Source organism: Ovis canadensis, chromosome 13 (genome assembly GCF_042477335.2).
Source record: "Ovis canadensis isolate MfBH-ARS-UI-01 breed Bighorn chromosome 13, ARS-UI_OviCan_v2, whole genome shotgun sequence".
NCBI lineage: Eukaryota > Metazoa > Chordata > Mammalia > Artiodactyla > Bovidae > Ovis > Ovis canadensis.
In genome coordinates this window covers 73,510,632-73,525,769 of record NC_091257.1, presented here as the reverse complement: position 1 = coordinate 73,525,769, position 15,138 = coordinate 73,510,632, and the positions used below count along the sequence as shown (strand labels likewise).

The window sequence follows — 15,138 nt, the reverse complement described above, 5'->3', positions numbered from 1 at the left end:
ACTCCCAGCCCTGCAGAACCTTTGGTCACCTTAAACAGCTTAGTATATAGACTTCTCTGCGGCAGGCTGTGCCTGAGAGGGGTTTGGAAGATTCCAGATGTTCAACTCATGTCTGAAACACTTCCAGAAAGAACTGTTTGTCATTCAAGTTGATTTCATGGACCAGAAATACCGGAGCAGAAATGTTCTGTGTCTCTGTTCTCAAGAGCGATACATTTTACTGTTGTCAGGAGTGATTAATAATGTAAACCTGTGATGCTTGGTGGCATAAAAGGCCTTCGTGCCAGGTTGGGTGGTGGCATTCTGCTGCTGGGTTTGGGGGGTGGGGGCTGGTGAAGAAGGAAGCAGGTATGAGGGTATCGGCCAGGCTAGTTGCAGAGGGTGCCGGGAAGACTGTGCCTGCCTGGCTGGGCTGGGCTGACGGTGGGCACCCTACCTGGCACACAGAGACCATGCCACAAGGTGCCCGTGGCAAGCCAGGCTCTGCCTGGGCAGAGTCTACCCTCTGGGGGCTCAATCATTCAGTGATTCATTCCCCAAGGACTGGACTCTGCATGCCCCAAACTGGGGTCACATTAAGTATAGGCCACTGCTGCTAACTGCAAGGCCTTGATTGGGAACATTACTTAATGAATCCAGGCTTCAGTTTCCTCACCTTTAAAACAGAAACCATCAAGGAACTTATAGCACTATTGGGAGGATTAAATACGAAAACTCCCAGGCTTGGCTGGGAAGAGGCTCTTGGAAAAAGTTAATAATTATTATTTTTTTAATGTGGGCCTTTTTTTTGTCTTTATTGAGAATTTCTTACAATATTGCTTCTGTTTTATGATTTAGGGGGTGGGGGGGTTGGCCATGAGGCATGTGGGATCTTAGCTCCCCAACCAGGGGTCATACTCATACCCCTTGCACTGGAACGCAAAGTCTTAAGCCCTGGACTTCCAGGGAAGTCCCCCAAAGTTAATCGTTGTTATTACTTCATGCTCTGTGCTGCAGGAACTCCCTGTTCCATACAAAACCCCAGTGAACCCTAGAATACCCTCCTTCCTTTTGGAGAAGTTAGCCCAAATTTTAATTTTTAAATGAATTTGTGAGTTGCTTTGTTCCGTGTTTCTCGCTGGACTGTCCCTGCATGTCCCCCATGTTTGGTCCCAGGAAGGGATGCTCAGAGGTCCCCAAGACCTCCAGAACACCAGACAGGAACTGTTGGAATCCAGAGGAATAGGGCATCATGATACCCCAATACCACCCAAGGATGTGGCACCCAGAAAATGCTCTAAGCCTTCTGTTTGCAGACCCTGAGCTGGAGCTGGAGACAGAACCTCTTCCCCTCTGCACAGGGAGCCCTGGGCTCAGACACATGGCTTAGGAACACAATGCTGGCTTCAGAGGTGATCAAACTGGCACAGTACTTTTGAAAGAGGTGTGGGTTACACATGTCTTGTTCTTTGCTGTATCCACAGCAGGAACTGGCAGGTATAATGGCTCAGTACATACCTAGTGAATGAATGTATGAAGACAATTTTGCAATATGCATCAGGCCTTAAGGGATGAATGTCCTCACCCTCTGGTTCCATTTCTACAACGTATTTTAAGGAAATAATCAGAGAACTTGATCCTATTTATTTTCATTTGGAAAAGCAAAATTCAATGAAATTAAGAAAAAAATATAAGGGGTTGGTTGAATCAGGAAGGTCAAATACAACACAACTGTTTAAAACATGATTTCAAAGATTATTTGACAATATAGAAAAAAGTCCTTCATAAAGTAAAGTTTAAAATGGGCTTCAGAACTGATCCCAGTTTTGTACAAATACAGTTATATTATTAGAAGACTAAATGATACAAGCCACAATGTTAACAGCAGTTAGTTTTATGTAATGGATTAAGTGAAATTAACATTTCTCTTATATGGTTTGCTGTATTTTTTACAATTAACGTTATTTTTTAAAAAAACATTTAAAGGTTACTTGAAAGTGCCTCTGAAGCAACATGCACGTCTTCTCCCCTGCGGCTCCTTTAACTCCAGTTAAGACGCGGAAGAGGCGGGGGTGCCAGACACCGCTGACGTCAGAAGCAGCCCGAAATGACACAGAAGACGAGCCAATCCCAAGTTTGCATTCTGGGAGCCCCTATTCGATTGGACACAAGTGCTGGCGGCCTTGCCCAATGGCGGAAGAGGGGCAGGAGCCGGGTGGCAGCGTGGGTTTTAAATCCACGTGGTGGCACAAGGGAAGGGCGGTGGCGGAGACTGCGCCTTAGGGGGGAGAGCGCTGTACCCTGGAGGGTGTGCATGGGTGCCACTCTTCATTCCTCCTGCATCGTGGGCCTGGTGCTCCGCTTCACCGCAGCTGTTTGTATCAGCAGGTACCTTATAGGATCTTGTGAGTATCCAGTGGCATTCGTTCACTGGACTGATGTTTGCTACCATCTACCGTGTTGCCAGGCAGGGCCCACGAGAGACACCCAAAGAATCCACGCTTCTGTGTAACTTCCAGCAAGTGGTTTATCGCTACCTCCATGCTCCTCTTGTCCATAGCTCTTACTCTGCTCCTCTAAGAAGATGTGAGCTTCACGGGACAGGGAGTGATAAGAGGAGATACCCTGTGCCTTGTGAAGGGTCGGCCCCACGTTCATGTTCAGTCTGTACTTGTGGAACGATTACTTCAAAGACCAGTTTTTAGCACAGTGCTTGCCACGTAGTCGGTTTGACAAATGGTAGCCATTTGTGGAATAAAGAACAATTGATTTTAGCATTGATTAAATGACTATTAAATGCGTTCTGGGCACTAGCTGTGTATTATTTCATTTAGTGGTTACAAAATGACATGTCTTATGTAACTTAATAGTCATAAAAAAAGTAGGTTAAGTACTATTATTATTACCATTCTACAGATATGGAAAACCAAAGCAGTGGGAGGCCAGGTATTTTCTAAGATCCTATAGCTAGGTGGTGATAGGGTTAGATTCAAGAGGCCCTGATCTTAACCACTGTACCATCCCAATATTTATCCAGTACTTGTCTGTCTTTCCTAAGAAAATTCTCATAAATCATCCCTGTGCTCCTGGGAATCCAGAGAAAATGGAGGAAGTAGGAATCAGGTGTGTGTGGCGTAGCCAGGTGAACTGGCATCCTGCCATGGGCAGAATAGCCCAGCTTTGCTGTGTAGCAGAGGTCAGAGAGGGGTGAACAGAGAGGCTGCCTTTGGGGCATGTCAGGCCCTGTGCTGGGCTGGGCCATGGGTACATTGATGAACATGACAGACCCTCATGGGGCTGGTAGTCTAAACCAGCAACCACTAAATGGTGACCTGTGGGCAGCCTGCAGAAGTGCTTTAGGTTTTGGCTGCTTAATGTTTGTTACAATTTTTCTAAAATTTTCTAAATTGCCACAGTGTCCACCCCGCTCTATTGTATCACACGTGTCTGCCTTTATTAACATGTCCCTGCCAGCATCTGAGTCTCTAGTCCCTTGTTTAACCATGAAGGCAGGGCCCAGGTGAGGCCCTGCACCTGAAGACCAGCTTCCTTGGGCTGGCACTCAGGTGGGAATTTCCACCTTTAGCCCTGAAGTTCTGCACCTCCCAAAGCTGAAAGGCTCCTGAGGTTGTGCAGCCCTCAGCTGGAATTTCTGAAAACTCTGGCAGTGAATGCCACCGCTGGCTTAGTTAACCCTGGATTTGAATCTCAGCTTCACTGCCAACCAGCTGAGTGATGCTCGGCCATAACAACCTGCTTCTGTTTCCTCTTCTGCAAAATGGGGATAACAATAGTCCCTGATCACAGAGTTATTGTGAAGAGTCAGATGATGCAGGGAAGATGCTTGGCACTTAGTTGGTGTTCATCAAACAAGCTGCTGATCTTTTCTTTAGGAGGCACTGGCATCGGCAGGAAGTTCTTCCTTACATCAAGCCGAGTCTCAGTTGCTCTATAACTTCCTTAACTTCATGCTCCTAACACCAGATGTGTGCTTCTCTTTACATGGAACAGTCCTTCAGAAATCAAGGACCCAGATACACATCATAGCTTCCCATTCAAGATGTGCTACATAATTTGTGGGGCCCAGTGCAAACTAAAAATGTAGGGCCCCTGGTTCAAAACTTAGTAAGAGTGTCAAGGGGATGACTGCAGAGTTCAAAAACTCCTTCTAACTATACTCCTTCACACCCCATGGAGTGGGCCTTGCTCCCATGGGTGGTCCCCGCTCCCATGGGTGGTCCCCAGTCCTGAAATGTCCTGCAGATCTGCATGTTGCAATAGGAGGTCTGCCTCCTATTGCAGGACAGAGTAAGGAGAGTTTCCAGCTGCACCCAGGGGAAGGCACCCACAGTCATGGTCTATACTTCCTTGGGAGTTCTGGTTCACCGATCCTACCCAGCTACCTGCCCTACATCTATCCGCTGGCTCTCCACTCTTGACTTTTTGTCTGTTATGATAGAACATGTATCTAGAGCAAAGTGCACAGATCCAAAGTCTATAGCTGAATGACCTTTTATGTTGTGTACACCTATGTAACCACTGCTTCCCCAGTGGCCCAGTGGTAAAGAATCTGTAGGAGACGGGAGTTCAAGCCCTGATCTGAGATGATCCCCTGGAGGAGGGCATGGCAGCCCAGGCACGGCAACCCACTCTAGTATTCTTGCCTAGGAAATTCCGTGGACAAAAGAGCTTGGTGGACTCCAGTCCAAGGGGTCGCAAAGAGTTGGTCTCGACTTAGAGATTGAGCATGCACATTCAGGTAACCACCACCCACCAGTCCAGAAAGTTCCCTTCAGTCCCACCCCAGTTACTACCCACCCCACTCTGTTGCAGAGGTAGTGGTCATTCTACCTTCTTCCTCTGAGGATATGCTTCACTTGTTTTCAGACATCATATAAACCGGATCCTACAGTACACACTCTTTTGTGGCTGACCTTTTCACTCACCATTAAATCTGGGAGCCTCATCCTCATTGGTGTAATTGTGGTTTGTTCCTTTTCATTGCTCTGTAGCAGTTGTAACGCACCACAGTTCTCATGTTGATTCTCCTGTTCATTTTGGTTGTTTTCAGCTGTTGGCATTACGGGCAGGGCTGCTGTGGGGAACTGGCACTGTCTCGGTGTGCTCACCACACACGTGCACTCATTAACCTGGGGTCATTGCCATGAGTGGGGATGTGGGTCAGAGGTGGGCCTGTGTTTATTGCCAAACAGTCTCCTGAGCTGGTTGCACCAATGTGTACTCCCAGAAGCAGTCACATGAGTCTTGCCGGGATTTCACAGCCTCGCCGACACTCTACATTGCCGCTGTTTTAATTGCACTCTCCTAATGACGTCGCACTTGACTTTTGGAACTGACCTAAGGAAGCTGAGTGCCAGAACTCACAGTTGCTGTTCCTTTCTGACCACTGACATTGAACCCTGGACATTCACACACCCGCCCCAGAGCTCCCCTCCCCCTTGGGATCACTTGCAGATTTCACAAGCATGAACTTCATCTGAGTGACTGTTGAGACTCTGAACAGGACAGATCTCAGAGCAGGGAAAGCCCTGGCTTCTTCCTGGACACTCCTCTCCCCAACTGGGTCTTAAGTCCTTGATCTCTCACAACATGACCTTTATTTCCACATCTTGAACAGGAAGGTATCCGATCTTTTTAAAGTCACACAAACTATTGAAGAACATCTTTGAGGGACTGGAGGGGTTCCAATCAGATGTTAAATGTACACAGTGATTGTAGGTTGCAGCCAAAGGTGTGAATGATTGTGTGTGTGCTCAGTTGTGTCCTACTGTTTGCCACCCACTGGACTGTAGCCCGCCAGGCTCCACAGTCCTTGGGATTTCCCAGGCAAGAATACTGGAGCAGATTACCATTTCCTCCTCCAGGGGATCTTCCTGACCCAGCGTATGAATGATTAAAATATGCAAAAGAATGCATCTCAGAAACAACAATTACTCCTTATCCTTATAGCACATTCACTGTGGGAGGCCCTGTGCTAGGGGCTTTATACCTGTACCATATCAATGTGAGCTTTCCAACACCCCAGGGAGGTTGATTTAATTTTTTAATTAATTTTTTTTAATTAAAAACTTTTATTGGAGTATAGCTGCTTTGCAATGTTGTGTTATTTTCTGCTGTACAGAAAAGTGAATCAATTATACATAAAAATATATCAACTCTTGTTTTAAGGTTCTTTCCCTATATAGGCCATTACAGAGTATTGAGTAGAGTTCCCTGTGCTGCCTGCTGCTGCTGCTGCTAAGTCGCTTCAGTCGTGTCCGACTCTTTGCGACCCCAGAAACGGCAGCCCACCAGGCTCCCCCGTCCCTGGGATTCTCCAGGCAAGAACACTGGAGGGGGTTGCCATTTCCTTCTCCAATGCATGTAAGTGAAAAGTGGAAGTGAAGTTGCTCAGTCATGTCCGACTCTTAGTGACCCCATGGACTGCAGCCTACCAGGCTCCTCTGTCCATGGGTTTTCCAGACAAGAACACTGGAGTGGGGTTCCATTGCCTTCTCGGCCTGTGCTACCTAGTAGGCCCTTATTAGTTACCTATTTTATATATAGTAGTGAGTATATGTTAATCCCAATCCTGGGGAGGTTGATTTTATCACCCCATATTATGGATAAGAACACAGAGGCTTGGAAATTGTAGCTTGCCTGAGGTTCACACAGCTGGTGAAGGATGGATTTGAACCTGAGTCCATCTGTCTCCAAGGCCTCAGCTGTTAACTCTCCCCCTGGACTGCTCCAGAGAAGACCTTCATAAATGCTAGCTGGGTTCTAATAGACCCAGTCAACAGGAGACATTGGGAACTGGCACTACCTATTGGATATGTCTTGTTTGATCTATAGAACGCTTTAAATTTTTTTAAGTTAGTTACTTATTTGATAATGAGGATACTTCACCTTAACAAACCTGCGTTTCTGACTGTTCCTGATAAATCAAAAGATCAGACCATCCTGGGTAAGAGCTGAGCAGGTGCTGTGTCCTAGGGGAGAAGATGCCTAGCTTGCCTCGTGTTCCCTGCTCCCCATATTCCCAGGGCCCCTCAGGTCTCCTGGTGGAAGATGGCAGTGAGCTCTCTATTCCAAGTGGACCTTTGCTGGCTCGCGGGAATCACTTTTTTCCCTAGGCCTTTGGGGCAGGGCCCCTCACAAATCTGTCCTAGAATGTGGCTGTGGGGGATTGCAGATGGTCATCTGATTAGGGATGCCAGCCATGCACCTTGTTGGAAATCATGTCACTTAACCGTCCACTCTTTGCAGATATGAGGAAGTTAAGGGATCTCGAGATGGGACAATTAGCGTGGGTTATCCAGGTAGGTCCAGCATAATCACAGGTGTCACAAGAGGCAAAAGGAGAGGTGACACTCAGAGGGAAGGCATGTGACCTCAGAGGCAGAGGTTGGAGTGATTCGGACACAAGCTGTGGCATGGCATGGCAACCAGAAGCTGGAAGGGCAGGAGCCCATTTGCCCAAGGCTCTGGAGGCAGCCCGGCCCCCAGGACACTTTGGTTTCCTCCCTGTGATACTTGCTGATTTCAGACTTCTGGTCCCCAGGGCAGTGAGAGGAAGAAGCCACCAAATTTGTGATAACTTGTTCGGGCAGCCCTGGGAAATGAATGCGAAAGGTTTGGAACACTGTTTTTCCAATGCTGGACCACACAGCTCTGTATTTCATCAGCCACTGTGGGCAGGCGTGAGGGCATGCAAAAGAGTCCTTGCTTCTGGGGACTGAAAGCAACCAAAATGTATTTTCTTGTGGCTTTGGAGGCCAGAAGATCAAGATCAGGGCATCAGCAGCAGAGTGCTTCTGGGGCTCAGGGGCCTTTATCCTGGCTCATGGTGACTGCCGACACCCCTCAGCGTCCTTGGTTTATAGAAGCCACGCCAATCTCTGCTGTCTTCAGGTGGCCTTTTTTTTTTAAAAGGATTTAAAAAAAATGTTATCTGAGTATTTATTTATTTGCTGACCAAGGATTGAACCTGTGCGCACTGCAGTAGACATGGGGAGCCTTAACCGCTGGACCACAAGGGAAGTCCCAAAGTTGCCTTATAAGGACACCAGTCATCTGATTTAGGACTCACCCTAACCTGGGTCGGGAAGATCCCCTGGAGGAGGGCATGGCAATCCACTCCAATATTCATGCCTGGAGAATCCCATGGGCAGAGAAGCCTGGCAGGCTACAGTACATGGGGTCACAAAGAGTCGGACACAACTGAGCTCATAATCTTTCCTAATCCAGGGACTTCATTTTAGCTAACAAGATCTGAAAAGACCCTATTTCCAAATTTGGTCACATTCTGAGATTGCAGGTGGACATGAATTTGGGGCCACCATTCAACCTGGTACCACCCCGTTCTCTTAAGAGATCTAGCCCTTGGTTTCTGAAATGGAACACAAGTTGCTGTGGCTATGCACTGTCACGCAGGGTTCCCTTTCCTAGAGAAGGTGTTCTTGGATCCGTGGCATGTAGCTCGCTCCCTGGGAAAGCCTCTGCTTTCCTACCACCCGCACGGCCACAGCAGACACCAGAATCCACTGTTCCTCCATTCGTTTGTTCATCCATGTTCAGGTCTCTGCTGATTTGGTTCTGAATGGAGCAGATGCAGTCTCTGACCTCATGCAACCCATGGTCCAGCGATCAGAAAGGACTCCTGAGTTCCCCTAACTCTGCTTGTGCCTCAGAGAGCAGATGTTGTCAGGGAAACACAAAAACACAAATGTCCGTTCTGGACCAGATTTCAAATCTTACACCCTTTCCTCCTCACTCAAAGCCCGACAACGCAATCAGATTCCAAATGCATTGCCTGTGGATGAGAAGATCACCTTTCTCCCACCCCAGGTTGAATCTTGGAGACAGATGAAGCCTCTTGTCCGCTAGGGGCCTCCAGGAGCACCAGGTGAGGAGTCACTTGGGAGAGGCTGCCGCAGTGTTTAGATGCCTCTTCTTGCATTTCTACAAAGTCTGCATCCGGAGCTGGGCACTCAAGCTGCCTGTGACCTGCCCCATCCCCTGCCCTGCCTGGTTACCTCCCACTGCTTCTTGCTGAGTATGCACAGCTATGTGACCTTGGACATGACCCCAAAAGCCCCACCCCAACCCGAGGTCTTGGCTCTTGTGCTCCCTCTGATGAGCATGGCCTTCTCATGGCCAGCTCCTTCCTCTCATTCAGGGGTTCAGCTCAAACATCATCTCCTCTTGGAAGCCTTCCCCCGGCCTCTGGTTATGTCCTACCCCATCACCCTGTTTCTTTCCCTTGGGCCGCCAGCAAGAACCCCTGAGTGTTGATGTGTGTATCTGTTTGCTGTTCATATCTTTGACTCACACCATAAGCCCACTGTAAGGAACCTGTCAGCCTTGCTTGCTGCATGATCCCAACTTCCTGCCCGGCACAGAGAAGGCCCAGCAGAGCTGCCAAATGACTGTGTGTCAGCTGAACTCGAGAGGAGGCAAACTGGCCTCGGAGGGGATGTCTGAGCCTGCTGCCTTTTCCTGTGGGGATGGATCATCCTGTTTGGAATGCCATTTGCTGTGGCCACTTTGGTGAGGTCCCAGGGTTCAAAGTGACTGGGGATTCTTGTGTAGGGGGATGGGAAACACCTGTCTGAGGTCAGCAGGGAACCAGCCTTGCCCATTAGTTCTGGAAGGCTTCTAAGTCTAGAATCCAACCAGCAGACAAACTGCTTCTTGGTTTGACAGTTGGAAGCTTTTTTTTCCCTTTGGTTCTGCACAAGCAGGTGGTCCAGGCTTCCTTTCCTGGAGGGTCTGGTTCCTTTCGGGGAAGGTCTTAGTTGGTCAGTGTAGAAGCCATACTGTGTCTGCCCACAGGGCCAGTCAGTGCTCCTCGGTTCATGGCCGAGGACAGTCTGTAGCTCGGGCCTGTGGGTCCTGACATCCTTTGGTCACATGGACTTGGGAGGGAGGGAGAGAGAAGGGCAGATGGCATCGTGGAAAGAGTGTGGGGTCTGCAGTTGGACGGGCTGGCTGATAGTTGCTACAACATCAACTGTGAATTCAGTCTGTGTGCCTGCTACGTGCTGAGCACTGTGCTCAGGTCTCTACCTGAGTTATTGCACAAATAACTGTGACCAGCACCAGCTGCCTGGGAGAGTCTGGGCCCTGGGGCAGCGGGGGAGGGCAGGCCCATCTAAGGGGCAGCTCCCTTGGCTTCAGCCAGGGTGGGCATGGGGGTGTACTGGTTCAGGATGTTTCTCCTTGGCTGGCCAACAGCATGTCTAATGGCGCCCAGTCTGTGTGATGGCCGCCAATGCCTGGATACTCTGGAGATGATGCAAGCAGTTTCTAGATTTGGGGCCTTGCTCCGTGATGACACCCATGCCACCTTATGAGGTGGGAGCATCTTCCCTTTTGCTGAGCAGAGAAGGCAACTTCTCAGGGGCTCAGGGAGGTCAGAGAGTGCACTTAAAAGCTGTCCTGGGGTCAGGATTGGAATTCTGACCCCTCCAGCCTCGTTAGCTGCTGTACTGTCCTGCCATCAGGACAAAGAGAGAATGAGGCACTTGTCTGTCCCGGGAGCCTGGGGTGTCATGTCTTTTAAGATGACGAGTGATCCTGACAGCAGCAGTGGCAGCGACAATGTCCCGTGGCTTCTTTCTCGCAAATCTTTTATTTTTGGCCTGAGACAGCTAATGCGTGGCCAACGTATCCAAGGAAACCAGGATGCTTGGAGCAAGCTGTACCAAATCTCCATGCTAAAACCATCAGACGGCTAATTCGGGCCTCTCCAGTTATTTATTTATTTTTAGACCCCTGTGTATCATGTTACACACCCTCCTGACAAGCTTGACCGGCAGACACACACGCTTAGGGCACGTGACAGTGTGCCTGTTCTTTTGGGGTTGAGGGGGCGGGCATGCTCTCTTTTCCTGGTTTGTGAGCTTCCCAGGGGAGTCACAAGCTGACTCAGGTCTCCCTCTGTTGTCTCGTCTCACTCTGAAGGGGCAGATCCAGAATTTCAACCCCCAGGGGACTTCCCAGGTGGCGCTGGTGGGAAGGAACCTGCCTGCCAATGCATGAGACATTAAAGACATGGGTTTGATCCCAGGGTCAGGAAGATCCCCTGGAGGAGGGCATGGAAACCCACTCCAGTATTCTTGCCGGGAGAATCCCATGGACAGAGGAGCCTGGCGGGCTAGAGTCCATAGGGTCGCACAGAGTCAGACACGACTGAAGTGACTTAGCAGTCACACACACACACACACACACAGAGGTCTACCTCTAGACTGGGGTCTGTCACTGTTGACATTTGGGGCCAGAAAACTGTTTGTCCTGGGGAGCCTCACCTCCCCCATTCCAGATCCACAAGTCTGGGGTCACTCTGATACCTCCCTCTCGTCCCTTATCCCCACATCCAGTCTATGGAAAATCCTGGGTTTCTACCTCTATTCTAAAAAGTAGCTTTACTGAGTCTTTGTTGACAAACAATACGCTCCAAGTATTTGAAATGTGCAGCTTGACCCATTTTGACCCAGGGACGCCTCTGGTGACACCATCATCACAGTCATGAGACCAGACATCTCTGTCCCTCTGAGAAGTTCCTGGTCATCTCTCTTACCCCCTTCCTGCTCTGCAGCCACTGATCTGCTTCTACCACCATAGATTACTTTGCATTTTTCTAGAGTTTTATATAAACGGAATCATACAGTATGTGCTTTTTTGGGTCTGGCTTTTTTCTCTCAACAGAATTAGGCAAGATTCAGGCATGTCGTTGTGTGGAGCGATAGTTCACTGCTTTTTCTTTCTGGGTACATATTCCATCATGTGGACAGACTGAGCTCCATTCACCTGCTGATCAACCTACGTCTTTTCTTACAATGCGATTATTTACTGATGTATAATATATATACGGGGCTTCTCAGGTGGCTCAGTGGATAAAGAACCTGCCTGTAATGCAGGAGACGCCCGAGATACGGGTTCAGTTCCTGGGTTGGGAAGATCCCCTGGAGGAGGGCACGGCAACCCACTCCAGTATTCTTGCCTGGAGAATCCCATGGACAGAGGAACCTGGCTGGCTGTGGTCCACAAGTCGCAAAGAGTCAGACACCACTGAAGTGACTGAGCACAGCACAGCCGAAAATACATATGGAAAAGTGTACACATCCTACTTGACCAGATGAGTGAATTTTCACGGTGAACATGCCTGTGCAGCTAACACCCAGACGGAGAAGCAGAACAGGCGCAGCAGCCTGGAAGACCCCTGCCCCCCATCCAGGGGGTCCCAGCCTGTTGCTGACACATAGATAAGCTGGTGGTCCTGGAGCTCCATGTGAATGGATCCTACAAGATGTCCTTTTCTGTGTCTCTGGCTTTCTCAGTCGACATGATGATCAAAGCCTCCGTCCTTGTCTGGTGTCAGCAGTTTGCTCCTTCTGTTGCTGAGTAGCCCTCCAGTGTGTGAATACACCGCAGTGTGTGTCCCCTCTCTTGTGAAGCACGCGGGGCTGTTTCCAGCAATCAGCCGTTGTGAACAATGCATCTGCGTCCAGCTTTGCTCATGTGAATCCCTTTCCTCCCTCCTTCCCTTCCTGCCCCCTTCCTCCTTCCTCCCTTCCTCCTTTCTTTCCCTGCCTCCTTTTTTCTCTCTTCCTCTCTGCCTCTTAGGCCACAACCCCCTTGAGGGGTAGGACTATATCTTACTTACCTTTGTAACTTGGTGCCAAGAGTCACAGACCCTGAGTCATGTTACATGGGGGTCAGGCTATCCCCACTGCCAGGGAGGGCATTGCATGTGAAACGCCAGCCCTCACGGTTGTGGCTGGGAGCCCTGGAGGCAAGTTCCAGGTATGCTCTGGCTGGGGAGAACTGACATGCAGACACACAGGGGCACTTCACTTTAGGAACATCGATGAAATGTTGAACATCTGGGGTTACGAAAGAGGAACTTGGGGTTAGGTCCTTGTCTTTACCCGTCTGACCTTTTAGGGCTGTTCTCAGAGTGTTCCTGGGTTTGCTGTGCAGGCCTTTCCAGCAGAAGAAAAGAGTATACACTCAGCTCTCCGCTGTTGGGGTCTGCGGTAGGGGTGCCAGATAAAAGAAAGGACATTCAGCAAATTTGCATTTCAGTTCAACAGTGAATAATTTATTAGTGTACATCTGCCCTCAATATGACAGAAGACAAACTCATAGCACAAAATTCTTCACTGTTTAACTGAAATCCAAACTTGACTGGGCATCCCATGTTTTGTTTGCTAAAATCAGACAACCCTGTCTAGCAGAGCTGAGTAGGGTGAATGAATTACCCGGTTTGTTTTAGTCCTCTTTTACCGCATAACATTTTGCCATAAACAGCAGCACAGAGCAATTCACATTCACACTACCACGTATAAAATAGATACATAACAAGGATGCACTATATGGCACAGGGAACGACAGCCGTCATCTTGCAAGAATGTTTAATGGAGTATAATCTGTATAAATACTGAAGCACAGTGTTATACAACTGCAACTAATTAATAGACTATTGTAAATCAGCTATCCTTTAAAAAACAATCCTCATTCATCATCTCACAGTTTCTCTGGGTCAGGGGTCGGGTATGGTTTAGCAGGACTCTGTGTCCAGATCTCACCTGGCTGAGATCAAGGTATTGACTGGGGCTGTGGTCTCACCTGAAGTCAAGGGTTGAGACTGGGAAAGAATCAGCTTCGGGGCTCCTTCAGGCTATTGGTGGAACCGATTCCTTTGTGGCTGTGGTACCCAGAGCTGTTTGCTTCTTCAAAGACAGTGAGGGAACCAAGCATTTGGAGGGAGTCTGGTATTATAGCAAGACTGTGCTCGGAGCACAAGGTAAGCAAGGCAGCGAACGCCCTCAGCTTTGCCATGTGCCGTCACAGGGCTGACACCCTAGCCACTGACTGTCCCAACGGGAAGGGTTGAGTAAGTAGCAACCCCTCCATACTCCAGAGCAAATGCAGTAATCACAGAGAAGACTTTCATTTCTATCTGTGGGTCCAGAGAGGTGCCCACACGATTTATCTTGAAGTACAGAAAGCAAGTTGTACATTTTTCCAAATGAAAAAGAGCTAAATCGGGTTTTACATTTCCACCCGCCCCCAATTATAAAAGCAATACATGCTCATGGCAGAAAATAAAGAAAACAGAAAATTATAAGGAGAAAGAAAGTGGAAAGAGTCCAGAATCTTACTGCCCAGAAACACTACTTCGAACGTTTTGATGCGTTTTCTTCCAATCTCATTTCTATGCATATTTGCACACACAGATATATATATATTTAATATATACTTAAATATATATTGAAGCAAAAATAGACTCGCATTATGAGTGCTCTTGAGTGGCTTGCTTTTTTCTACGTAGCTGTCACAGCTTTCCATGCTAATGAACGTAGATCTATCATCATCTTTCATGGCAGCAGAGCATCCAGGCTTGGGTGCATTATATGTGATTTGAGCAATCCCCAGTGGATGGACATTTAAGTTGCTTCTGTTTGTTTGTTTGTTTTTTTCCAATTATTATTGCTGTGTACCTGATGCTGCAGAAAACATTGTCCTCTGTGTAGTTATCTGATTCTTGTCTCAGGATAACTCCCCACCCATGAAATTGCTGCCTCAAAGGGTATTCAGAAGTTCAGTTCAGTTCAGTTCAGTTCAGTTGCTCAGTTGTGTCTGACTCTTTGTGACCCCATGGACTGTACTACTCCAGGCTTCCCTGTCCATCACCAACTACTGAGAGTTTACTCAGACTCATGTCCATTGAGTCAGTGATGCCATCCAGCCATCTCGTCCTCCTTCATCCTGTTCTCCTCCAGCCTTCAATCTTTCCCAGCATTAGGGTCTTTTCAAATGAGTCAGTTCTTTGCATCACGTGGCCAAAGTATTGGAGTTTTGGCTTTAGCATCAGTCCTTCCAATGAATATTCAGGACTGATTTTCTTTAGTATGGACTGGTTGTATCTCCTTGCAGTCAAGAGTCTTCTCCAACACCACAGTTCAAAAGCATCAGCTCTTCGGCGCTCAACCTTTTTATAGTCCAACTCTCACATCCATACATGACTACTGGAAAAACCATAGCTTTGACTAGATGGACCTTTGTTGGCAAAGTAATGTCTCTGCTTTTTAAGAAGCTATCTAGCTTGATCATAACTTTTCCTCCAAGGAGCAAGCGTCTTTTAATTTC

At 48.2% G+C, this 15,138-nt stretch overlaps 1 long non-coding RNA gene across 1 annotated transcript; it reads right to left on the bottom strand.

Annotated features, from left to right (window-relative positions):
- Positions 1–1,589: 1,589 nt before the first annotated feature.
- Positions 1,590–5,131, bottom strand: LOC138417099 (uncharacterized). The gene is made up of 2 exons (XR_011247991.1): positions 4,926–5,131; positions 1,590–2,691 (listed from the first exon to the last, which is right to left on the bottom strand). It is a non-coding gene; the product is annotated as an uncharacterized lncRNA (long non-coding RNA).
- Between the last annotated feature and the right edge of the window lie 10,007 nt (positions 5,132–15,138).